This window comes from Castor canadensis, chromosome 1 (assembly GCF_047511655.1).
Source record: "Castor canadensis chromosome 1, mCasCan1.hap1v2, whole genome shotgun sequence".
In the NCBI taxonomy this organism is placed as follows: domain Eukaryota; kingdom Metazoa; phylum Chordata; class Mammalia; order Rodentia; family Castoridae; genus Castor; species Castor canadensis.
In genome coordinates, this window is record NC_133386.1 from 58,395,610 (window position 1) to 58,416,759 (window position 21,150).

Here is a 21,150-nt window from a genome sequence, read left to right on the forward strand (position 1 = left end):
CAGCAATTACTGGGATAAAGCAGAAGAATTATTATCAAAATTCTGACTCTGGCAGAAAAACAGGGCTGAGCAAGATAAGCTCACTCAACTTAGTATCAATGTGAGAACAGTGCAAAATTCAGAGACCTGAACATGGGAAAAGATAAACAGAATGAATATACCAGATTTGGGTTAAGTGACCAGATCAGATCTTTAGGCACTTCAGGAGACATAATCTTGCTCCTGATGCTTACATGATTGGATGGCCTGTTCCTGTTCCTAACCTTAGATTTCTGAAAGCCATGAGCTAAAGTACTTCTTCATAGAACTGATGTTCTACAACTTTCACACATCCTGAATCTGAGTTCAGGTAACTGTCCCCAAAATAATAAAATAAAAAATAGTCACTCAGCACTCCAAGACAACTGGAAGCTGAATGTGTATTAATATTTCTGCTGAAAGTATTAAAATATGCAACTTCAAAAAAAAGACAGGTGCCCCATTTAAGGTAAATGTAAGCAATAACCTTATAAACAATTGTATTTATGTGTTTAAGTTCAGTATTTTAGTAGATGTCATTAGATATATGATTTGTTGCTACTTTGTTATGTAATAAAGTTACCAGAAAACCTTTTGGGAAGTAGTTCTGGTGGGTAGTAGCTAATTTTGATATTTTCAAGAATAGAAAGATTATTTGGCTCAAATTTTGACACTAGGGCAAACATAGACTATCAATAGCAGGGAATGAACACTTTTGCTATTTTACCAGCCTCTTTTATTAATTTCTCATCTTCCTCATCTAAGGAAGGAAGTCTAATCTGCTTGTTTAGAATCCAGAATATGTGTCTGGCCATCTTTATTTGCTGTGGTTGCAGGCATGGAGCAAGTTGGATCACAGTGTTTAAAGGCCACTCCTAGGACTGGTCTCTGTTGGCTCTCGTCCTTGATGTGGTGAGTAGGCCCTGGGTGTGTGGGACTGCTCTGGTATTTCAAAAGCCCTCTTTTCTCTTTTGTTCCTATGCTTCTTGTTAGTTTGGCTTATCAGTTTCAGCTGTTTTCAACTAGAGGGTGGCAACACTTTAAAAGTTTTATCTTTACTACTTAAATTGTAAATTTTTATATGTGGGATTACTAGGTCCAAGATAAATGACTAATCTAGTTACATACTTCCAATTTCTCCTCCATATAGTATACCAATTTGGATCAGAGTGCCTATTTTCCTACAGCTTCACCAACCAAGTGTATTCAAAGTCAGTTTACTGTAGAGATAACTGTATACCCATATTATTCGTGCTGTTATTTATAATAGTCAAATTATGTGACCAGCTGAGGTACCCATCAACAGATGAATGCATGAAGAAAATGTGGTGTATATATATGTAATGGAGCTTTACTCATCATAAAGAACAATAAAATAATGTCATTTTCTGGAAAATGGATGGGATTGGAAACCAGCATGTTCAGTGAAATAAGCAGGCCCATAAAGGCAAATATCTCATATTTTTTCTTATTGTGGAAGCTAAAGGGATGCATGGAAATATTTCAATAATCCCCCCTATTTTGTATAATTAAAATACATTAATAAAAATGGTTTTGAAACCTTGCCAGTGAAAAAAGTGAAACATTGTCTTTCCAAGCTTAATCTGTGTTCCTTTTTATTCAAGTTGAAAATCTACTCATGCTTAAGAGTCATTTGTAATTCATTCTCTGTAGAGTATGCCCTTCATTGTTTTTCTACTGTTTCTGTTTTTTTTTTTTTTTTTAGCTTATTCTGTCCAGTTTTCTGTATGGGAACTTTTAAATAAACTTGTTTCTGCAAAATACTAATAACAATTACTGTATTCTTGTCATTTTGTTAGAATCACATTATCTTGTGTGAACTTGACTTATTTTATGGCACTGAATAAAAACAAAGTTTTAAAAAACTTGCCTCACCTTAATATTTCATTTATCTGTGTATTTTTTTCTAGGGCATAAGTATGCATTTTAATTTTGTCAAATCTCACCTTTCATTGCATGTATAGACGCAAGCATCTCACCCACATATATTTTTATTCAATAAGAAATTCAGATGAATCTCCATATAATTCAATAATGTTAGTAAGTACACAAATGACAAATATAATAAAACACAGTGAATAAAGTGAAGAATTTCTTTTAGTTTTTAAAATGAATGGGCTTTTTTGTTTGCTCTTTTCTTGTCTTTATGCTCCTGAAAAAAATGCATTGTATTGAGAAGTATGTGAAGAGCTTAGTTACTGAAAAAAAAGTTTAAACTCATTAATATATAGGAGATTTAAGTACAAATGCATTTATATATTGTCTTAATATAAAACAGTGGAGTTTTAAAAAAATATTTCTGCATTTCTGAAGTTGGAATGGTAGTTAAATTGGTTCAAGCTAACTTAGCATTCTCAAGATAGATAAACTACAATATAGTTTCTAGTCCTTATGAGAATTAAGCCAAAGCTTTGAATTTACCTTTATATTGTGCTATCTGAAGAATACTAAGGAGGTCCAGATTGAAAGTGTATGTTAAGAAAACAGTATTCTGTTGCTATGCATGCCTGAAGAACACTGAAGGTAAAACAGGCCTTGCAGTGGGAAAAAGGTTATTTCCCAACTGTAATTATGATATTGTAAGAGACCGTAAGTATACTTCCTTATAGGGTTATCATCTTTATAGAGATAAACTATGTCCTTTGAGTTATTTTTTCCTTTTTAAAAAGTATCTGATATCCAATGTGATCTTGAATTAAAAAATATGCTACATTAATTCCCCCCAAATATTTACAGAGCAGTTTTGAAATGTCAGGCTTGGACTGAGCTACCATTCCAACAGGCTCTGTCTATACATGCAGTGAGAATGTGACAACATTGAAAAGTGTAATTATGTCCAAGGAGAGAAGAATACACAGACACACTGAAAGAAAAGGCTTTTTTTTTGTTTTTTTTACTCTTCAATTTGTGAGTTCATCAATGCCTTAAAAATTAATCAATTTCACACAAGGTAATTGAGAAAACAACACAATTCTAATTGACTTTTTGCAGTCAATTTTAACTCTTAGTAGTAGTTAGGATTATTGTCATGTGACATGCATGGGGTATTTTGTAAGGTGAGAATAAATTCAAGGAATAACAGAGTCATAGGCAAAATCCAGGACAGAAATGGCAATCCTGGAGAGGGGGTTATCAGAAGACATATCTATGCTGGGTTTTGAGAGCTAAAGGGGGCTTCAGCAGGAAGAAAATTGGGCAGATGTCTAGCTTTGAAATCACAGATTGAAAATCATGACAGTGTCCGGGAGTGGTGCCAGCTATTTCCAAAATTCAATCTAAAGTATAATAGGAACAGGAGTCAGCCACAAGGAAGTTCTCTGAGTCACCTGGGGAGCATGGAGAACCTAAGGGCACAGAAAGCCAGAGCAGAGATGGACCAAAGGCCAATCTGCCCTCTCAGGAGTGTATTGGAGATCGGCCTGTAGGCCGTGTTTCTGGGGCATCAGGTATATCCAGATTTAAGTCTTAAAACAGTGAAACCATTACAAATTCCTTTTGCTAAATATATCTCCTAAAGTGTCTCTTAGTGAAACTGGGACAAAGAATGGATTTCAGGTTGAAAAAAAAAGATAATTTTTATGAATAATGGTGACAGTGGAGCAAATACATGTAGTGATAAAATACTATTTATCAAGAAATAGTAATATTTCAAATAGAACTACAGTGTTTAGTTATATCTCAATTTGCATTTTCAAAAGCTGTTGAGGTTATAAACACTATATGATAATTATAAGGAGAAAATGGATCAAAGAAAACATCACCCTGTTTGACATTTTTATTTCACAGGACTTACATGATTATGGGTTATACTTAAGGATATTTCCAGGGCATGTATAGTATTATACATGGTTGATACTGAAGAATCATTTAATCATATTCAATATTATGTTCTTAAAATAACCATTTCAAAAAATGTTCAGAAGTCTTTCATTTTATCAGGAAAAGATAAGCATCTGTTCCATATGGACCTTTGTACTACTGGGGTTAACAAGAAAAAGGAAATTCTATGTACAGTTCAGTAATTATTCCTTAAGGTCCACTAACTTATAAAAAATGATTCTGACCATCTGTTTACAGATATGCTTTAAATTAAGGAGCCATATTCTTTTTTTTAATACTTCAGTGGTATTTTTATTGATGAAAGTTCTGTCAGTTTGTCCAGGAATAATCAGGTATTACAAAAGATGACTATTATATCAAGTTGATTATATATCAATATGATTATTATTCCAAGTTGTATTATGTCATTTTTGATTTAAATTTTAAAATAATGACAAAGGCTCTAACTACTTTGATTAGTGCATTAAGAATTTTTTTACAGGGATATTCCTGTGATTTGTATAGATATATTCAAAGTACAAAGGCATATATGATTTGGACTCCAGCACAAGTGATGTGATTGATTTTTATTAATTATTGATGGCCAGTGTTTTATGATTCAGTCTTTTTCCTCTGTGTACTAGTCAGAGTTGTGCTAATAAAATGAGATACCTGATGCAGCTATCTTCATAGAGAAAATGTTTATTTAGCTCACAGCTTTGAAGGTTCAAGGGATATGGCACATGCTGGATCAGTCCTGGAAAAGTACTTCTTGGTGACAGTCACATAATGGGAGAAGTTTGTGTATGTGAGGGCAAAGAAAGCTTACAAAGCCAAACAGGAAGATGAGAGAGAAAGAGAGAAAGAGAGAGAGAGAGAGAAAAGACAGAGACAGACAGAGACAGAGAGACTGAGAGATTGGGGTCCCATGATCCTTTTTGAGGATACTCGCCCAGTGATGTAAAAAAATTCCACCAGGCTCCACCTCTCCACCATATCCCAGTAGTACTACCCTGGGGATTAAGCCTTCAATGGATTGTTGGAGCACATAATTAATTAAACCACATTCAAATCATAATACTTAGTAATCTCAGTTGATGTAGACAATCTATCAAATTCAGTACAGCTCAACCCATTCAATTAACTCAACAAGCATGTTGCATACTTGTTCTGTGAAGAGCACTGTACTAAAAATCAAATAGCTCATGTTATCCAAGCAACTAATTATAACAATGTAAGTAATCAGAAGACTGATTTGTGCTTGAAATCTATTTGTTGATAGACAAGTAAAATAGTCACATATCACTACAGTTTATATCTGAAATGTCCCCCAAAGACCTATATATTAAGGCCTTAATTCTAGTTTGGCAATTGGGATAAGAGATACTCCAGTCATTGGCAGCATGTCCTTGAAAGACACACACACACACACACACACACACACACACACACACGTTTCTGGCCATGAGTTAATGGCTTTGCTCTGCCAAAGAATATCTTATGTTCTCACTAAGATATTCTGCCACAGGCTCAAATAAGTGAGGCCAAATAAAATCTCCCTAAGATAAACTTTTCTAAGTTGATTTATTGCATTAATTGAAAGTGACTAATGTATCTATCTATCCTGTAGATGTATGTGCATTTCAATTTACTTTTTAGAAGTATAAAAAATACATTTGTTGAGACTTCTTAAATTTTTCATATATTTGGTTTTTTAATTCATTTCTCTTAATTATTTGTTCATCTAACACTCAACATGGATTCATTAATCATCTGTTATTATCCAGAAACTGTAGAAGACACTTTGAACATGATTTAAAGTCCATCTTCTAAACCACTCATGAACTTAGGAAAAGGAAAAAAGACACATAAAATGTCACAAGAGCTGCCATCTTGTAGTTTTTTAGGATGACAATCAAGAAGAGTTTCTTAGAAGTAGGGGTCTGAGTTAATGATGCATTTGGCAGACTAACCGATAGGGCCAGGCAATTGCATTGTCTTCTTTTAAAAGCTTTTTAAATGTGAGCAATATCTAGCTCTAGCACTTTCGTCTAGTGAATGTTTGGACATAATTTGCCTGTTTATACCACATGATCCCATTACTTTGGACACAAATGCCCAGACTGAAAATGGATGACTGGTCTAAAATCAGATATTTATCCACTGGGCAGAGGTCCAAATAGACAGTTTGCTGGATTATATTTTGCCAAAAAGTCAGAATGTGTCCCTGGAGTATTTAATTAATTAATTCACTCATTCACTTATACTTTCAACAAGCAATAGTTTAGCATATGTTCTAATTGCTGACATATGGATATAAATGTGACAGACAGATATGGCCTCTGCCTCTCAGGATCCAGAAAGCACATTAACTGACTCAGATAAATAAACAAGAAATAGCAACACGGGAAGTGCATAGGATGGTGACCCAAGTATAGGGTGTGTCCTTAAATTTTAGTTATCTACCAATCTATCTGAATATATATACAGATATATATATATCTGGACTTATGTGTCCATTGAGACACTCTAGTAAATCCAAAGTTAAAAAGGAAGCAATGAACAGATACATCGGATTTCTATTTCAACAATGTTTTCTGGAAGTAAGAGGAAAAAGCTCCTATAATCTGAAGAAAGTAGTTCATCTTTTCTAAGGTGCAGTAGAGCAGCAGAGTTGTGGAGGGGGAGATAAGACATAATTCTGAAATGAGAAGAATGCTATTTAATGAAGGGCCTTGAGTAGAGCTATGAAGTTTGGGCATTATCCAGAAGGTAATAGGAAAGTAGTTTAAGCATTTTAAGAAAGGGAGTCATGGAATCAGACTTTCATTTCTAAAGTGGTATTTGGGATGCAGCTCAGGGTAGGGATTAGAGGGAGTATCAGTGTAGTAGTCTGCCAGTGTCTAAGGAAGCAGTTGCAGCCTGCCCTTAGGGTATAAACACATAAAGAAATAATTCCAATGATATTCAGGAGAAAGAATTATAATTGGCTTAATATGGGTTAAGGATGAAAAAAAAAACCCCAAATTATGACCAGGTTACAAAAGTGGACAATTTAGTACACAGTGAGAATTACAGAAAAATGAAATACAAATGTTCAGTTTAGACTTATTTTATTTGGTATATGTGAGGATTGCCTAGAGAAGCTCTTTGATAGAAGGCTGGTTATAAAGTTAAAGAATTCTGTACAGAAAGAAAGGTCTCAAAATTTCCTTGGTAGTCATTATCATTCAGTTCATTGAATCTGAGGATCTTTATGAGATAATACCAGAAAAAAATTGTAACTCATGGAGCAAGTGTAGAACAAATTCCCAAGAAGCACCAAAAATGAACAGGTTGGAAAAAGCCTTATTAATACCAATGAGCAGCAAAAATAAGAGAGTGTGTTATCCTAAAAATCCAGAAACAGACTGGGTAAGATGAAACAGGTAGTTACAAGTGCCAAGAGTTGCAAGAGATCAAGTAAGATGTGCAAAGTTGCAGGAGTCCAGTGGATTTAGTCTTGAGACCCACTCACATTGCCTGGCATGGTGGGTAAATTTGTATTTGAAAAGTATATGAGGAATACAAGGAAGCGAGAGCGTGAAGAACACATCTATTTTCTTACATGTTTTATTTTGGAAGATTAAAATAGGATCACAAGGGTAAATTAAGATATAAGAACCCCACCCTTTTATTGAACAGGCTTTATTAGGTTTCAATGCTATGAGTAGGAAGCACGAGAGAGAGAGAGAGAGAGAGAGAGAGAGAGAGAGAGAGAGAGAGAGAAACTAAAGGTGCACAGAAGGAGGTACTAATTTTCAATGGGAGCAGGAATACTTGTTAAGTGTACATACAGGAAAGGAGGCAAGAATATGGTGGACTTCTGTCATATATTGGAACTATGGAGAACAACGGCCAGAATCACAGTTATTGTGAGAGAAAAAAATCAATTAGACAAAGAAAGAAAAAGACTGTTGTTGACACTAGAAACAATGAATCAGTGACATTAATCTGTAAGTTGTGTGATTCTCTGTGGAGTAGATTGATTTCACTTTTCCATGATTCTGGCCGAGAACAACAGAAAGCACAGGGGTGAAGAAGCTGGACTTCGAAGAGTGTCCTGAAAATATGGATCACACAACTCTATCTGTGTAGGCGAGAAATGGAGTGTACTGGCAAGCTATTGACAGAACAAAGTAGGAGTGTCAGGAATTTAAAGAACAGATATAGAGACAATAGTATATGAGAGTCACATTGCAATGACAGAGTTGGATAGCTGAATTAAATATTTCAGAGGTAAAACAGGTTTTGCTGTAGCAATATGAGTGGGTGGAAAAGTGAGCTAGACATTAGGTTCAATAGAGGCAAGGAGATGAAAGATGCAAGGAGAAAGATGTTGAGATTATATAGTCCAATGGAATTGTCTTAGTTATGTATTATTTCAAGTACAAAGTGTGAAGAGTCAGTTTTCTTTATCTGTAAATCTTCACTAAGGGAGCAACCATGCAGGGTAGTATAGCTGAAAGACAAGAGATTCTAGGGATGCATACAAAAATGACAGAGAAATGAGAGCATCAAAATTATTTTGCACTTGATACTAACAAATAATAATGATAAATTGGGCAGTGTGGTGTGGTATGCTGTTCAAAGGTTAAGAGAGTCTATGTAGTACTGCCAAGGACTTTAAGGGGCTCTCAGTCTTGGGAGCTGCCCAGGGCAGGTTGATTTGCCTGCTGAGGCGGGATTGCTCTTCTCAGGTGCAATAGCTGCAGATGTCTGAAAAGAATGATGTATAATTAAAATCCCTCATTGGAAGAGAGTATAGAGACCTGGTTCAGGTGCATGGTGCTGAGGGGGTAGAACTCAGGTTTCAGAATACTATATCCAAGTGGAAGAATGGTGTGCTGCTCTGGAACAGGTGGTAGGTGTCCACGGGTACTACTTTCCATTGAGAGAATTTGATGCACTCTGAGTTGTGAGTCGCCTAGCCATTTTATGTGACTCCAATCTTACTCTCTTTGGTGTTCATATTATGTAGAGTGTGGTTAAAAGCAATTTTTTTTCTGTTTAGTTTTTCTTATGGTGTTTCATAGGGATTTGAGTCAATATCAGTTAATTAAATTCTCATGCAATTCTCAGTTAGGTATCAGTGCCCCAGTATTAAGTCTAGATGATCAATAGTCAAACTAAAGGTACTTAATGAGATGCCAGGAACTAGAATATGTCAGCAGTGATGGTTAGAGGAAGAAGGCTCCATGTTTTCCTATAACTCTTTACTTGTCTACCCTCAACCCAGTCATTGGCTTTTACTTAGCATTTTCAGTGCTTTGTGTTTCCAGCCTCACTAGTTTTCCCATCATGCAATGGCAACAGGCATCAAGATAGCTTGATGCCTGCTGTCACAAAACAATTGTTATAATATCACCTCTTCAACATACTAACTCCTCTGCTAGTTTTTTGCATATTCTTTTAAGCCCTTGCTTTTCATATTTTCAGTGCAGTTTTTCTTAGCAAAAGCAATCTGAAACTATATATGATTAGTTATGAATTTTAATTATATCAATGTGTCTATTAAGCTCAAATCCTGATCATCTTTTCTTATTTTCTCCTACCTAGTTATAGGCTATCCCTGACTTGAACTGTTTTTGAATTCATCTTTTTAGAAGGAAGGTGGAAAGGTTTATTATTTATTGGTCTGATTTATTTTTCACACAGGATTTACCATCATACAAAAGGTTAGATTATGTGTTGGGGAGTTAGTAGGACTTCATTCTCTTGCTTTCTCTCTTTTCCTCTCTCTCAATCTCTCTCTCTCTGTGTATGTATACACGTATTTTTATTTTTTAGTGTTTAGAAAGAGAATGCTTATCATTCTTTTAATTTTTCTCAGTTATAAATATTAACAATAAGAATCTGTTCCATAAATAACTTGATATTTGGAAAAAACAATGAGTGCACCTTTTCTTATGACCACAGCAATTAACTTATATTTTTAAAAAAATTGTCTCAGCCATCAGGATGAATATGTTGAGTCATAATGCTCCTTTTACTTAAATTTTAATTTCCTTCTGAATGATGAGTTTTGGTGTGATCTAACATTAAATAGTACATTTTGACTGAATAAAAATAGAAGAGGAAGATTAATCTCTTCTGTAGCAATCATTCAAGTAAAACAATTTTAGTTTCACTATAGTTGTAGGTATCCATCTGCAGAATGCCCATTCAAAGTCATTTTAAAACATGTACATTTGTTTTGGTCTGATTGATAACTAGGACACTGAAATAGTAAAACCAAATTACCTGGTATGCAGTTCCTAAAACTCCAACAAGAACTATAATTTGGGCAACATTTTTCTCACTTATAAAAGGATCAAAAAGTTTAAAATTTGAAAATATAAATGTATTGTTTTATTAATAGCAATAATTTCTTTATGAGTCATGGTAGACATTTATGTAACGTCTGTGTCCAAATGAACTTCATGTATTATTTTTCTCCTTTTATCTTTCATTAGTAATGTTATACTTCTGTCTACTGTCTCAACTTTCTACATATAGCAATTAAAACATGGTGGAAGGGAAGACTTCTATATTCAGTCATAGTATTTATGCACAAAACATCTCATATATAAGATTACCTCAGAAATTATACTCTGACTCAGAATTGTTACTACTCAAACTCTAGTAGTAACTCTTGGTTTTTTGTAAAATTTTATTTGAAAAACATTTTAAAACACACATGAAAAATCACACATAATCCCATTATTTGATGGATATACAAACAGGAAATCAGATGTTCTTTGACTTGGCCCAACCACCTCTGACAACCACCACCAATTTCACCAATGCAAGTATTGTTAAAAGTTGGAAGTGGATCATAGACTAAAACTTTTGTGGGAATCAAATACCGTCTATGTGTAGAATAATAATTAAGGTCCCAAAAGCCTTGGATACAGCAGTTGGTGGGATTACACTGTGATTTTAAATGTAATGAATACATTTAAAATTCATAATACATTGATATGAGAAATAAGCAAATTGAGCTCAGTGTTGGGAGAATGACACCAACTAGCCTTTAATTTGTGATATTTACTTCCGTTTTTACTTGTTTCCCCCTTTATGCAGTTGATTCTTGATTTTTTTAACTCCAAACTCCTTTCTGGTTTATCCTAAAGCCCCTTCCTGGTGTCATGGTTATTTATTGGCTGCTCTATTGGTCACCCCCTTTCCCTTCTCACCATGTTATTGTTCCTAAGTGGTCATTTCCCAGGTATACTGGACAGAATGTTTGTGCTAGCCTTCTTTTCATGTTTCCCACCTAGAATGTTCTTTGGCTAAACTCACACTTCTGACTTATACTTTTGGACGTGGGTGTTGGTATTTTCCCCCAGGTGACCTATCTAATGAGCAGCACCTTATAAATGTGAAGTAGAAAAGAGAAAGCCATGTGTTCCAAAATAGCTGAGATGTATAAAGACAGAGTTCTAGAGCATAATTTATCAGACTGCTAAAGGAGAGCAAGAAGAACAGACATCAGCAATGGGCACTGTTAGACCACTCCCACTCCATGACCCTTGTTCTTCAATTTTGACTTGATGTTTGAATTTTTCCAGGGTTCTAGTGAGAAGTGAAAAATATGTCCCTGTCTGTAACCTTATATTAGACTTGAATTACTTGATGTAATATGTAATGTATCTTTTCATTAACTCCAGAAAAGAATATAGAATTTATGACTCATCTGTTAATTCTTTCCACTTGATCCCTGATATCCCATATAGAGTAGAAAAGTGGTTAAATTAATGCTTCCTTTAGACACTCTGTGAACTGTAGTATTTTAGAATCTAATCAAGAGGAAAAGAGCCCAGAAAACTAATAGATTGCATTGTATCTAAGCTTCCAGTATATTATATTTTATCAACAGATACCTGCCATATGATTTAAAATCTGTAATCTTTATTTTACAATTTCCTGTTTCAGAGAATGTTTCCAAGGTATACAAGAAAAGGTTGACACGTGCACCTTCTTACAGCATTCAGATTTGAGGCTTAGTATTATTTCTGAATTTTAGTTTGATCTTAAAAGTTAAGCATGAAGCTGAAGAGAATAATGACATACTATAAAGTTCTCCTTAATAGAAAACTTGGAATAAAATTTGGCTGTCAAATGAGTAATCTGAAATCTTTAGCTACAAGGGGCATCAGGTTCTGAGTAATCTGTCTAGACAACTATAATTATCAAAAGAGAATATTACTTTTCTAGTGACAAGTTTGACAACTAAAAATGAGTATTACTTATCTAGAAACAAGTAAATGCACCTTTTAAAGTGATAAACTCCACTAAGGAGCATCAATTTACAACCATATATCCTACTAGCTACTGGATATTTCTCTTCCTTTTTTTATAGAATACTCAAAATTTTTGTAAATTATTTCATTTTTAAGTACATAAAACAATAAACTCAAGGGAAGTGGAAACTTGCAGCTTTTTCATTTTAGTTAGGTTTTAATTTTAATTTTTTTTGTACTGGAGTTTAAACTCAGGACCTCATTTTTGCTATGCAGTCAATCTACCACTTAAGCCATACTCCCAGGCCATTTTTGCTTTAGATATTTTTTGGATAGGGTCTTGCACTTTTGCCCTGGGCCAGCCTCGTACTGTAATCCTCTTACCTATGCTTCCCAGTAGCTGGAACCACAGGCATGGATACTATATTCAGCTTATTTGTTGAGATGGAGTCTCATGTGTTGGTATCTTTTGTCCAGGTAATCCTCCTGATTACTACTTCCCAAGTATCTGGGATTATGAGAGTGAGACATGGAGCCTGGTCAGTTAGATATTTTTATGTTTTAATTTTTGTAATTATTTATTCACATGTGCATACATTGTTTGGGTCCATGTAAGAAATGTAAGAAATACATAGTATTATTCAATATTTAAATGTAGAGAACAGTATTGTGAACTAAAAGCACGTGGTTGTACAGAAGGCTTCTAGTACTTTTTCACCATGCATGACTGAAACTCTACACTCTTTGAACAATAACTAACATTACTACCTCCTCCCAGATCCTGAAAATCATTACTGTATTATTGGTATTTCAACTACTTCAGACACCTCATATTAGTGGAGTCATGGTATTTGTTCTTCTGTGACTGGGTAATTACTATTGTGTGACAGCATAATTTCCTCAAAGTTCATCCATTTTTGTCACATGTGGCAAAATTTCCTTCTCCTTTAGTATGAGTAACATGTATTTTAAATATTCATATACAATTGTATGTATATACATAATACTTCTTTAACACTTGCAGACACTTAGGCTGTTTCCCCATTTTGGCTATTGTGAATATTGCTGTAATGAACATGGGAGTGAAAATATCTTTTTGGGATCTTTATTTCAAACATTTTGGATATATACCGCAAAGAAAGGTTTCTTGGTCATACGATAGTTCTATATTTAAGTTTTTGAGGGGCCGCCTCTTTGTTTTCAAAGTGGTAGCACCATTTTATATTATCACCAACAGTATATAATTGCTCTAATTTCTCCACAACCTCACTAACACATATCGCTTGTATTTTTGATAGTAGTGTTTGATATTATAAAAGTTGAGAATAGAATGGTAATCTCCAGAGGGTAGGCAGATGGGATGGGGAGCGGGAGCAAGAAGGATGGGAAAAGGTTAAGTAATGGCTACTACATTATAGTTAGACAGGTGAAAGAAGTTCTGGTGATGTTCTATTGCAGCAGACTCTAAATAATTTTTTTAAAGCTAGAAGAAAAATTTAATGTTTGTAACATAAAATAATGATAATTTTTGAGGTAACATAAATTTAATTTGAACATTACACAAGTATATATGCATTGAAACATCCCATGGTATCTTTTAATTATATATTATTTTAATGTACAAGTTAAAAATTATAAGAGAAGTTTTAAAATAAATGTCTGATATACTCACAGAGATTTAATAGTACCTGAAACAAGAGGAAATCAGCTAAATAAAGGAGGCTTTTAAAAAACTGAAGGAGATTTTGTCAGGGTTTCTACATTAAAGGTGATTGAAATAAATAGAATATGCTTGAAATGATTGTATATAAACTGAACAAGGAGAAAGACTAAAAACTGTTGAGACCATTATATGGATTCTTCCAAACCTGAACTATACTGAGTGAATTTTGTTACGATTTCAGAATTATGATGAGGGGTTGTTTGCATTCATGTAATATTAAACCAAGAGAATATAAACATGCTTTGCCTTTTAGTTACTGAGAGTGTGCTACCATAAAGAATGAAGACAAACTGTAAGGCAGAGTGCCACTTTGATTTTACTTAGGCTGGTTCTAGCCATTTAAGTCTCTCTGCAAGTGGAGTATCTTCTTACACTGGATTCAAATTCAGCCTGGGGTACATTTAATTCAACAGGGCTGTAAGAATGAATCACGGTGTTAAGACTTTATAAACACCTTATAAATTATCTATCTATCTAATTCTGTTTATTTATCTACCTATCTTGTATACTGCTCTGCCTTTGATATATCATCTATACTTCATCTTGAAATGCTTATTTTTAACTACAAATCTCATTTAACATTTTCTTGCTTAAATGTTGTCAATGGATGTCAATAGTCTTCAAGGTAAAGAACAAACCATTACGAGAAGTCAGAGTTTTGGTTTCCATTTGGATGTGACTTTGTTTTTAGGAGGCTTTCTCTGGTTTTCAATGTTCAATTGGATATCTTTTTCTTTCATTGTGAGATTAGGTCTTCAAACAAATATTGTTATACTGCATGTACTCAATTTTAATTTTTTAGTAGTAATTTTCTATAATGAAAATAGAATAGAATTCTTTGAAATCAGAAATGTGTATTTTTATCACTGAATTCACTGTCTAGAACAGTGTCTGAAAATATTTGATACTATATCAATTGTCTAATAGTATGATAGCTATTTCTTCAATAAATAAAAAAATTGAAAACACATTTTAAGGCAAATATAAAACATTTGGTTAGGCTACCAAATGGTATATACTAGTTTTTCTTTGCTTCTCAGTCAAAAGATTTTTGGCTTCTATATTTTATAAGAAATTGATCACATTTTGTAAGAAATTGATCATAATTTGGTAAAAGCAATCAGGAAGTCAGTCTGGAAAACTAAGTCTCTGAAGATCTTATCTTAGTTTGAATGTCTTCTGATGTGATGCAACCATAATATTGGAAGGGAGAGAGAGAGAGAGAGAGAGAGAGAGAGAGAGAAAATCATTCTGTAATCATCAGTTTACAGCTTAATGCATAAAGCTTAATTCTTTTATTTCTTTATGTGAGCATGAAATGATTTGATTACATTTCATATGAAATCTGAAATTAGCTTAGTCCAACACGTTCTTTTTAAAAGAGTAAAAGAGAAATGATGTAATGTTTGTACGTCACATTTAATTTTGCTAGTGGTTTAGATAATGGGATAGCTTCTGATTCTTGTGTTTGAGCTTTTACAGAATGAAATGGAGTATTGAATCACCATAATGATCAGTAAGTTCTGATAATAAAATGTGTGGAAAAAAGAGTTTAAACCTAAGATTGTTTTTCATTTCACTATGAAATGGGTAATAAAACTAAAAAATATGCATCGTTGCATCATTATTTTTGATAACTTGAAACCATGTGTGAAATAATGTGACTTTCTGATGTGGTATGGCACTCAAAACAGTAAATAGAAGCAACTGTGAAAATAAGGTAATTCAACTGTATGTACTCAGTTTGAGAAATTGATATCTATTCACAATAGTAAAATTTCAAATGAAATGAAATGAGGACTTGCTACAAATAGAATTTCTTAAAGGTAATGATATAGGACTGAAATCAAATAAGAAATTAGGTCTTTTTTTGTATTTTTCATTTAGTCATTGAATTAAAGTCAAATTGAGAATAATATTTTGTTAATATTATTATCTCTTTGATGTATGAAACCTCACACTACATTTCTAACTCATGAATTTAACAGTATTTGATTCTCAAAAGCTGACCTCTTGATCCATAAGAGTGATTAATTTATGTACTGAATAATATTGTATAAAATATATAGAGGGAAATTTTTGAGAAAATTATGTTCTGAGGTTGCTAATATTACCTATAGGAGAATGATGAGTTATTTGATAGATTTTTTTCTGGGTAATTTACATTAGAAAAACTTTATTGCATTTCATTTTACTTTGTAGGTGGGTAGGAAGAGGAAGAGGGAATAGAACAGGTTGAAACATGATGAAGATTCAGGATACAAAGTGGTGAGGGGGGCATTGCTTGGGACAATAAAGAGTGCATTTCATTCCAAATTAGCCCTTAGTGATCATTTCAATTGAGATTATTTAATTGTGAGAAATAATGTACAGAGTTCCTTTGTATATTTTGCTTGATTTTCCCCAATGGTAACATTTTGCAAAATATTACAATGTCACAACCAGGAAATTGACTCATGGACCTTCAATTTTCTTCAAAGCCTTAAATGCTAAAGGCTTACCATCTTTAAGTACAGGGTTTAGCCTATGAAAACTATCAATATGCTTCCCACGTCATTTCCTTTGCCAGTTTAAAACTATTACAGGGGATTCAAGATGGCAATTTGCTGATTACTCTGAACTCCAGACAGAGCTCCCACAACCTAAGGAAATGTGGAGGGCTCTGGAAAGACATCCCAGGCCCCACTGGCAGTGAAAAGCAGAACTCTGCCTGAACTAAAATGAGTGATGTAACAGAATACGCGGAGAAATGTTTGCAGGTTTGTGCTTCCTATGGGCCCCCAGATGAGCATCAGAACCGAGTGCTGCTGTAGAGCCAAGCAGAGGAGCCAAGTGCTGGCTCCCCCAGTAGGACTGGGAGAACTGAAACATTCAGCACAAAAACTGCATGGAGAAGGTCAGTACCCAAACAACAAAGGCATCCAGTGGGCAATCTGCTGAGGAAGGCTGCAAGGACCCAGTGAGCATGAATGGAGCAACAAAGTGCTCCAAGCCAGAACAAAAGCCCTCTCTGGAGCTGGCAGTGAACTTACCTGGAGGCTGTGCATTCACAGCCCCATGACTCCTGCTGCTGCTGGCAAGACCCCAACTTGAGCTCATGTGACCACAAGTGGAAGGCCTACAAGGAATAGGTACCCAACAGGGAAAATGTACTGGGACCCAGCAGAGGCCCACAGAGGTCATAGGGAACTGGTCACAATGTGCCAACACTACCATCAAGGAGCTGCACCTCCCACCTTGCCAGAGGATGGACAACATCTGGACCAAACCCTGTGCTTGGTGGATAACTACAGTCTATCCCTGAGAGATAGGAACATTGGAAATGTGAATGGGGTGAGGATGGCTAGTTCTCAGTACAAACTCCAAGAGTTAGAGCTACAAACACCCCTCTTTCTCTACAGCACCAGTAACCAACCCAGTAGCAGATATCCAGTTTAGCCTGACATCTAGTGGACTAAATGCCTCAGACATAGAGGGGTGGGAGAACAGCAAGAGCAATAGAAAATTTGCAATTTTTACATAAAATGTATGGCCATTACTGCTGAAACTGTGATGTAGATCTCTTACTCATTTACTTGCAGCTATTTTTTTCTGTACATTTCAATAGTGGTCTTGCCTGCTTCCTCCCCAGTTCCTTCTTTTGATCTACCTCTCTCCCTGCTCTCTCACTGCAATCATTTACAAAACACCCATAAACCACCTTTAAGTTTACAAGTCTAAACCATCTTTTCTTCTCTTCTTACTACACTCCCCAATTTATACTTTCTGCCTATCAACCACCAGAACAACTCTCTGGCTGTCAATCTCCTTTCCCTTTGTCTACCCTCCCTCAATCCTCCTTCACTACCAATAATTCTAATAGATAAAGGGATTCCCAGATTTTCTCTTTTTCTGTTCTCTGTTTATATTTGTTTATTCAATTTTCTCCAATATTCTCCTCCATTTCATTACTTACCTGATATCTTCTACCTACCTTAGTGTGCCTCTTAATTAATGCCTTATATTAGCAACACTTTCTACTACATAAAATTTTCTTCTTATATTACCCATTATACCTTTCCCTCTGTCTCTGTCCCATCACAACCCTTACAAACTTTAGCCTTCCTGGAACATGAAAATTTATCTGCTCCAACTGAAAACCAAACATACTAGAACAGTAGCAGCAACTGACCACCATCAGGGGTTACTGTAACTTCAAGGTTGAAGTTCAATAACTGTGATAGCTTCAATAGCTAAGCCTCCTTTCCTAATGTGGAACAAGGGTTAGAATTCAACAACTTAAGAATAAGAAGCTGAAGGGACAGATATTGACCTACTATTCTCCTTCCCCCATCTTAAGACAAGAAAACACACCAAAGTTTAACCACTGCCCAATCCTGTACTTGAATCATGAGTATAGAAGGAGAAGATATATCTAAACTAAAGATATGGATAAATTATTTAATAAAATAATACCTGAAAACTTCCCCAACCTTGAGAAAGAGAAGAACATCCAGGTGCAGGAAGCTTACAGAACACCAAACCATCATGACCAAAACAGAAACACCTCCAGGCACATCATAATCAAAACACTAAACATACAGAACAAAGAAAGAATACTGAAAGCTGCAAAAGAGAAAAGACAAGTAACGTATAAAGGCAAACCCATTAGAATAACAGCAGATTTCTCAACACAAATTCTAAATGCAAGAAGACTATAGAAAGATAAATTTCAGTCTCTGAAAGAAAATAACTGCCAACCTAGACTTGTCTAGTCAGTAAAACTATCCTTCCTAATTGAAAGAGAAATTAAAAACTTTGACAGCAAGCAAAAACTAAAGGAATTCATGACTACCAAGTCAACACTGCAAAAAAGTCCCTGAAGGACTCTTATGCATAGAAGAAGAAATTAGAGTGAGACAGGATGATACAAGAAAGAATAAACCCTTTTTACTAAGCAGACCAGTAAACAAGGAATAGATAAACAACAGGAGAGGAGCTGACTAAGCAGCTGCCACTGAAACACAGGAAAAAAAACTGGCAAGTCTCCCCAACCACCTGGTGTGATTATGACAGAGCTTCTGCTTAAATACCAACACCAGGGCTGGATGCTGAAGTAGTAACACCAGAATTACTAAGACTGAAATTCTATTGCTCCTGAACCTGGAATTTTTTTATGTGTTTGTTTGTTCTGTTCCCTGTTTGTTTGTCCACCACCTCTCCCTGTTGATTTCTTCAGTTTTCTTTTTTTTTTCTTGCTTTCTTTGTTTTGTTAGTTTTTCTATTGTAAGTTAGCTAATACTAAATTATACACAGACAGGGACAGAAACAGCAGCAAGTGGAGTGATGGGAAGATGAAAAAGGGATGATAACCATTCTTCCCCCAAAAATAAATTCATACAGGATTCAGAGGGAAATGAAAAAAATGGATACCCAGATCCAGACTCCAACAAATCAAAGATAAACTATGCTAAGGAACCCAACAAAGCCCACAAGAACATCCTAAAATAGGAAATCCTGCAAGTAATCAATGAGAATTTCATGGAGATGTTACTAGACATGGTCAACCAAAACGTACAAGAGGCACTCAAGAAATTCCAAGACAAAAAAAAAAAAAAGAATATGAGAAGACACAAAAACAAATAAATGAATTCCTAGAAGCCCTAAATAAACACCAAACTGAAACAGAGAACACCATCAATAGAGAGATTAATTAATTAAGGGTGAAAATAGACAATATTAAAGAGGAAATGACCCATGATATGGAAAACCTCAGAAAAAATAATGAAACAGAAATACAAAACACAATGGAAGGCCACTCCAGCAGACTATAACAAGCAGAAGACAATCTCAGAACTTGAAGATGAAATGGAAATGAAAGGAAAAACTGAAGAACTATTAATCAGACAACTAAAGACCTGTGAAAGGAATGTGCAAGAACTCACCAACTCCATCAAAAGACCAAATCTGAGAATCATGGGCATTGAAGAAGGAGAAGAGGTACAAGCAAAAGGAATTTGTAATATATTCAGCAAAACAATAACAAAAAGTTTCCCATATCTAGAGAAAACTATGCCCATTCGGGTAAAGGCAGCCTCCAGGACACCAAACAGACTTGATCAAAATAGAACTATCCCACAACATATTATCATTATAACAACAAGCACAGAGAATAGAGAAAGAATATTGAAGACTGTAAAAGAGAAAAAAAAATAACATACAAAGGTAAACAAAATCACAGCAGATTTCTCAATGGAAAACATAAAAGGAAGCAGAGCATGGAGTGAGTTCTTCTGGGAACTGAATGAAAATAACTTCAACTCTAGGATAACTAGCAAAACTATCATTCAAAATAGATGGAGCAATAAAAGTCTTCCATGATAAGCAGAAACTAAAACAATATATGACAACCAAGCCACCACTACAAAAGATTTTTCAAGGAATTCTGCACACAGAAAATGAAAGCAAACAAAACCATGACAGCACAGGGAATACCAAACAACAGGAGAAGAAAAGATAAAAAAGTAGAGTAACATTGACTCAACTGCACACAATCAAACCCTTAAACAAAAACAACTAAATGACAGGAATGACCACATACCTATCAATACTAACACTGAATGTTAATGGACTTAATTACCACATAAAAAGACACCATTTGGCAAACTGGATTAAAAAGGAAGATCCAACAATCTGTTGCTTATAGGAGACCCATCTCATTGACAGAAACAAGTACTGGCTTAGGGTGAAAGACTAGAAGAAGTTTTACCAAGCCAACAGCCCCCAAAACAGGCAAGAGTAGCAATACTTATCTCAGACAAAGTAGACTTCAAAAGTACATCGAACAAATGTGATAAAGGATATTCCATACTAATAAATGGTGAAATACACCAAAAGGAAATAACAACTATCAACCTATATGCACCCAATTTCAATGCACCCAATTTCATCAAACATACTCTGATGGACCTAAAAACCTCTATAGACTCCAACACAGTGGTAGTGGGAGACTTTAATACCCCCCCATCACCAATAGATAGGTCTTCCAAACAAAAAATCAGTAAAGAAAATCTATAACTAAATCACACCATAGATCAAATGAACTGAGCTGATGTCTACAGAATATTTCATCCAACTTTTGCACAATATACATTCTTCTCAGCAGCCCATGGAATCTTCTCCAAAATTGATCATATCTTAGGCCACAAAGCAAGTCTCAGCAAATATGGGAAAACAGAAATAATACCATGCATTCTATCTGACCACAATTTGCATTAAAATTAGAGCTCAACTACAAAAACAACAGTAAAAAACATGCAAACCATT